At 37.4% G+C, this 6,970-nt stretch overlaps 1 long non-coding RNA gene across 1 annotated transcript; it reads left to right on the forward strand.

Annotated features, from left to right (window-relative positions):
- Positions 1-635: 635 nt before the first annotated feature.
- LOC132772846 (uncharacterized) lies at positions 636-6,250 on the forward strand. Its single transcript, XR_009631283.2, has 3 exons — positions 636-858; positions 3,471-3,573; positions 6,164-6,250. It is a non-coding gene; the product is annotated as an uncharacterized lncRNA (long non-coding RNA).
- The last annotated feature ends 720 nt before the right edge of the window (positions 6,251-6,970 follow it).

Below are 6,970 nucleotides of genomic sequence, written 5' to 3' on the forward strand. Positions count from 1 at the left end.
CAGTGGAATATCTTTTTCTGGATCATTAGCATACAATGATTAAAATAGAATTATACCTATATGTCAATTAAAATAATTTAAAACACTTACACATACATGCATCCTTCTTTCCCCCACATTTTCATGTGTTATAACAGAGCCCCTGGTGACACAATGGGTTAAACCATTGTGCCAGCAGGACTGAAGACCAACAGATTGGAGGTTTGAACCCGGAGAGAGTGCGGATGAGCTCCCTCTGTCAGCGCCAGCTCCCCATGTGGGGACTTGAGAGAAGCCTCTCACAAGGATGGTAAAAATATCAAACATCCAGCCATCCCTTGGGCAACGTCCTTGCAGACAATCAATTTTCTCACACCAGAAGCAACTTGCAGTTTCTCAAGTTGCTCCTGACACACACACACACAAAATGTGTTATAGCCTGAAACTGAAATTGATTTTATTGTCATAGCTACTAGTTAATATACACAAGATAGTAAACACTGTACCAAATAATGTTCTTGTGGTACAAAAGTTAATTCAGCTGGTACTTGTTGCTTACATGCAGTAATTATTAAACTCCTGAGTCAATATTTTTTAGAAGCACCTTTGACAGCAAACACCAGGGACCCTGTCGAAGTACAGCTGCACAGTAAGATCACAGGAAAGAAATGAAGAGAAAAAAACCTTGTCTGCTCTTGAAAGTAAAACCTCTAATATTCGATTCTTTTTCACCCGCTCCCTGTTGTGCCCTCTTGGCCTGAGTCCATTCCTCAAGAAGAAAAGAATAACTGTTAAACATAACATTGTCTACCATATGCTACCAAATCCTAAATTTTGCTGCCTAGGCAAAAGCTTTGAAAGACAGGACCAACTAAACAGGTATGGCTGAACAAACAAAATTTATTAAACAAAGCAAGTTGACAAAAAGCATATTCTTATTAATTTTATAGGACCCCATTTTTGGCTTCAACAGATTACCTCAGCTATGTTCCACATCTAGATATATTTATATACTGTGTATATATCCCTTCTAGTCTAGGGGTGGGAAAATTTGCCATTCATGACTGTTTTTGTTTTGGGCTCTTGAGTTTGAGCTTAAAAATGCCTCCAAATGCCTAGCTGTATGGCAGGAGTTGGATCAGATGGTACTTGTGCTTCTTTCCACATCCACAATTCTGTGATTCTATGAACTATAATTCAGTAATCAGCACTTTGTCATTTTTTTCGGTATCTGCCCTGTTAGGTCAAAGTAATGGATATTCAAATTGATTGTCGTTATTTCTTCTTATATCATTATCTCAAGATGGACCTAATGAGCAACATTTTAAGCCCTTCAAAAATTTTTTTTGCTAGAATTAATTTTGTGAGATGTGTTATCTTCAAGGGCAGCCCAAAACAGATAGCATTGTAGTAGTCTAACTGGGAGAGCCAATGAAAATGAACTATAGTATGACTCCCATATCCACGGGAATACATTCCTGAATTATAAATGTGAAGCAGTGGATAATGGCAGACCCAATTAAAATGAAAGAATACCAAGCATAGACTAACACTGGAGGACTTAGAAAATCCCTAGAAAAGAATATATTTGCCATATATTAATAAATAAAACCATGGATACCCAGTGTTGTATTATGGTCAGGTTATCCTTGTTCATGAAAGGCAAAGATGGTCAATCACAGACTTCACTTGGGCATTTAGTGATAGAGAGGAATCTGGGAAAACCATCATTTTTTTGTATTTTGAAGAGGAGGTCACCGGCAACAGTCAGGACACTTAAGTTTCTGAAATCAGGAACCACCAATCTGAAGTCCCTATCTTATTCAAAGTGCTGGCCTTAGCCTATAAAGCCCTAAACAGTTCCGGTCCGGCTTATCTATCCGAACGTATCTCTCCTTATGAACCTTCTAGGACGTTAAGATCTTCTGGGGAGGCCCTGCTCTCACTCCTGCCTTCTTCACAGATGCATTGGGCGGGGAAGAGAGGCAGGGCCTTCTCAGCGGTGGCCCCTTGACTGTGGAATGCCCTGCCTAGAGATAGCAGCTCCCTCCCTCCTGACGTTTTGAAAGAAGATGAAAACCTGGCTTTTTGAGCAGGCCTTCCCAAATACAGCATAGCTAAATGGAATTATGGAACTATTCGACAACACAATGGAATAATGATTTGACATGGAGACCCTCATGACAATGTTTTAAGGCTTTGTATGGTTTTTATATTTTTTATACGATTTGTTTTTGTTTTTAATAGAATTTCTTGATTCTTTTTACTGTTTAATTGTTATGGCATTGAATTGTTGCCAATTTGTGAACCGCTCCAAGTAACATTTGGGCTGAGAGGGGCGGTATATAAATATAGTAAATAAATAAATAAATATTGCTTCAGTTTCAGCTTATTGACCCTCATCTTTCCTGTTACTACATGAGGCACTGGGTCCAGGATCTTTATAGCCTTAGCTAATTCTAATAATAACGAGAAATAGATTTGAGTTTATCCCCAAATTCCCAATGACCTCACCCAGAGGCTTCATAGAGATATTAAACAGTCTGAGCGATAGAATGGGATTCTGTGGCATCACACAGCTTTATATTCAAATTAAATGAGGTAGTGATTGTTCCTTCTTATCGATCAGGGATCCAAAACAGCTCTGCTAATTATGGATTTGAATTCCATAAGTAGTATGACAAATACTTCACTTGACTAATATCTTAATCATGGAGATTCTATTCAGACCTTTCAAGTCTGACTAAAAGCGCCCTTCACAGCATCTCACTTGACTGACTATATGACAATGTGCATAGATGTAAGCAAACCCACGCCTTCCAGATTCCTTCTGAAGCAACTATGTTAGGATTTCAGGTGAACTGCTGGAAAACACAACACAGTGTGTAGCAAATGACAATACTGATCTTTAAAGCATGATTCTGGGTTATTAAATGTTTGCTATCTGTAAGAGAATAGTCATGGATTTTCAATCTCTCTTGATATTCTGTAATTGCCCTGATGTAATGTTGGTTCATTCTTTAGGCTATTGAAGGTCCTCTGCACTTCACTCTGAACTTGTGTTCACTTCATTTGTGTTAGAAAATCATTTTACTATCATGAATATTTAAGAATACTTGTGAATAAACATTGCAGGATTTCTATTGCATGTTTACAGAAATATTGTTCTTTTGTCCTGAAATCAGTTTTCTTTGGTTGCCTCTGAATTCTGTAAGCAACTTGCTTTTGACTGATAGCCAGATAACTCCTAAAATCAAGTGAAGATATATTATTACTGTAGATTACAATTTGTATATGAGCATAATATAATGATAAATGTTCACACTGATCTCCCGAGAAAAATCCAATTACCCAGCAGTTCAGATCCCTTTTTTGGTTGTCATCTTCTCACCCTCCTCCTCACACCAGGTGTTATGTTTCATCTTTTCTTAATTTTTGTTCAAGTGATAATATTTCATTATTTGATCAATTCACAACATTATTGTGTTTAGGTCCACTTGTGCGGGTGATGGTGGTAATGGAACCTGTGTGCCCATCTTCTCCAGATTTTGGGATCTCCTCAAGGCATTCTTGAGGTGAAAATCTTCAAACGATGTGGGTAAAGTATGGTCTTCTATTTTATAGTGTCATTTCCAAGAAGTATTTTGGTTGCTATGAAACTCAAAGCTGAAGTGTTTTCCTACACCCTCAGGTGAATGTAGTCTAGGGAGGGTCCCAACTCTCTTGTCCATTCTGCTATAAAGACTTACATCCGTGTGGGGTCCTATATGTCGCCATGATACAGTTTAACTTTCTAAAGTCTAGATGGGTGGTGATTCATTTGTTGACAGGCTGGTTGGCCAGTGCACAGGCTTATTTCCTATTCCACCTCAAGACATGCAATTCATACATTTGTAGCCTTTTATTCTCCCACGATGTTTCTTGTCTGTTATACCTCTTTTACATTCCACTGAACTACCTTCCAATTATATATTGGCCTTTTCCACCCAAACAAGAATGTTGTAGAAATCAGAAAGATGTCAAAATCTGAAAGTAAGAAGTATGCAAACCTCATATTTTTAAAACAAAAAAAGCCTTTAGGATACCACATGATGATTTTTAGAAAAGTTGGGAGGAGAACTATAAAATGTCTGTATTAGGTTCCTTGTTTTTTCCCTCTTGTTGATTCTATCAGATCAGCAACAAATTATCTAGATACCAAGCTATAATTAGGATCGTCTTTCATCTGTTTATTTTCCACCAGTGACATTTTCAAATGAGCCTTCAGGAAGTGTTTTGGTTGAATGAGCATACTGGCAGGATTTTGAAACTTATGCACTTGCTGCCAGCAATGCAGCCTTTCCTTACTAAAATGTCAATAAGCCAGACATCAGATGTCATCTTAAATCACTTCTACAAGCCTATTCCTTTTATATTAGATCATATTAAACAGGAAAAAGAATTTTGTATATGCATGCATTATAATACAGACCAAATATCCCTTATCTCAAATGCTTGGAACCAAAATGTTTTGGAGTTTTTCCAGATTTTGGAATATTTGAATATACACAATATGATCCTTTGGAGATGGGACCCAAGTCTAAACATGAAATTCACATATGATTCATACATATATTGAGCCTATATGTAATTTTATACACTATGTTTTTAATACTTTTGAGCATGAAATGAAGTTGATGTACACTGAATTATCAGAAAGCAAAGGTGTCAGTTTCTCATTTAACCAAGTGGACAATTTTGGATTTGGGAGCATTTCGAATTTCAGATTTCTTGATAAGGGATACTCAATCTGCATAAGCATTTATTAACTTTTCTGAAAGGATTTGGCTATTCTTTTCTAGTTATCAGACTGAGGATTTGGGAATTGAGAGCTTGTCACCTTTAGGCAATGCAGGACTCTTACAAGCAAATATATGATCTATCTATCTGTCTGTCTGTCTGTCTGTAGAGAAACATAGGAAGAAATGTTCTCTGAACATACCAGATGCTAGCTTCAATCTGATACTGTTGGACAATGTTTTCTAATACTTACAAAGAACTTTTAACTTCAGTCTACTTTAGGGTTACTAGATCCCTAGAGAATTAGTTGAAATTTCAGGGCGATGCTACAGCAGTTGTTATGTTGGGGAAGCTAATCTTCAGACAAGTGGCTCAGGAAGGCATTCTGTGTGTGTGTGTGTTGGATAGCTCTACTGACCTGGTAACCACGTCTTCCTTTTCTCAGTTAGTGCTGAGGCTCAGTGGCTCAGTACTACAATGTTTGTATGTGTTCTCCACTTGCTTATAAGCAAGCATGTATCACCGATTACATTGCTTTTTCTTTAAGGTATTCATGCTACCTAAAATACATGAGGTTGTTAAAAGCGTTTTCCTCATCTTCAACTATTTCAACATTTCTCAACCTGGGGTTGGAACCCCTGGAGTGGTCACGAGGAGGTTTCAAAGGGGCCGCCAAAGACCATCAGATACATATCAGAACCAGTTTGGCAGAGAACGCTGAAAATCTCTCCGCCTGTTCTTTTCTTCCTTTTTGAACTACAACTCCAAAACTCAAGGTCAATGCCCACCAAACCCTTCCAGTATTTTCTGTTGGTCAAGGGAGTTCTTTGTGCCCAGTTTGGTTCAATTCCATTGTTGGTGGAGTTCAAAATGTTCTTTGATTGTAGGTGAGCGATAAATCCCAACAACTACAATTCCCAAATGACAAAATCAATCCTTCCCAACCCCACCAGTATTCAAATTTAGATTTATTGGGTATTTTTGTCAAATTTGGTCCAGTGAATGAAAATACATCCTGCTATCAGATATTTACATTACGATTCATAACAGTAGCAAAAACTTCAGGAGAGAATGCTTCTAGAACATGGCCATACAGCCTGAAGAACCTACAACAATCCAGTAGCAAAATTACAGTTATCAAGTAGCAACAAAACTAATTTTATGGTTGGGGGTCACCACAACAGGAGGAACTGAATTAAAGGGTTGCGGCAATAAGAAGGTTGCAAAACACTGCACTATTTGATTCAGCAAAGGGCTCAGTCTGCTGTTGGCTTCTCATGAACCTTACCAAAAATGTGAGAGCAGGAGATCACAAGATTGCAAAAAACAGTTTATTGTAGTGTCACCAAATATTCAGGCTTACCCCTGAGTCTCAGGACCTTGACATTTCTCTCTGTTCTTCTAGGCAAGATGAAGAAATGTTGGGGCAAGAGAATCAGCTTGAAAACTGTGAGTCTACATGCCTATTTTTGTATTTTCCTCTGCAACTGTGGCTGATACTTAAGATATCATGTTTAATAACATCAGTATGGCTAACTCATGATTTCCTAAGACATATTAATATGAACAATTAAGAAGGAAAGATGCATTAAAGCATGCATGCATACACACAATAAATATTTATTTTTATTCCTATAGAACACTTAACTACTGCATGTCTTGTTTCATACTAGCAAATTGAGAAATTATATTGATCCCTTCATTCTTTTTCTCAATTGTTAGCTGTTATTGAAAACAAAGATAATCAGACCCCAAAGTATCTGTCTCATCTACTCCTACTACACTTTCAACAAATGCCAGCTGTCTCTTGGATGGTTGGTATTTTTGCCTTCCTGCAACCAACAGATTGTGTATCTGCAAAAACAGCTGTGTAGAATGCTTAGCATGCTATTTATTGTGCTGCCCATTGTATGCCTGTCAAAGAAAGCACTTGTTGTCATATTTTGTGACACAATATAGTGGTTGGCCAATTCAAAATATAATAACCTATCTTTTATCTGATGAGCAGGAATATCTTATCATGTTGTACTGTTTGAGATAGCAGAGAACAAAATTAGAATGCAAACCTGAATCAGCCAGGACCAGATCAGGGATTGCTTTAAAAGTATAAAACCTAATTTTAAAAAACTGGAATTACTAAAAGCTTCTTCTAGGGCTATCAGATATTCATACATGTTATGTTTTCCAGCGGTGTGTAATTCCTATTAATGTA

Source organism: Anolis sagrei, chromosome 4, assembly GCF_037176765.1.
Source record: "Anolis sagrei isolate rAnoSag1 chromosome 4, rAnoSag1.mat, whole genome shotgun sequence".
In the NCBI taxonomy this organism is placed as follows: Eukaryota; Metazoa; Chordata; class Lepidosauria; order Squamata; family Dactyloidae; genus Anolis; species Anolis sagrei.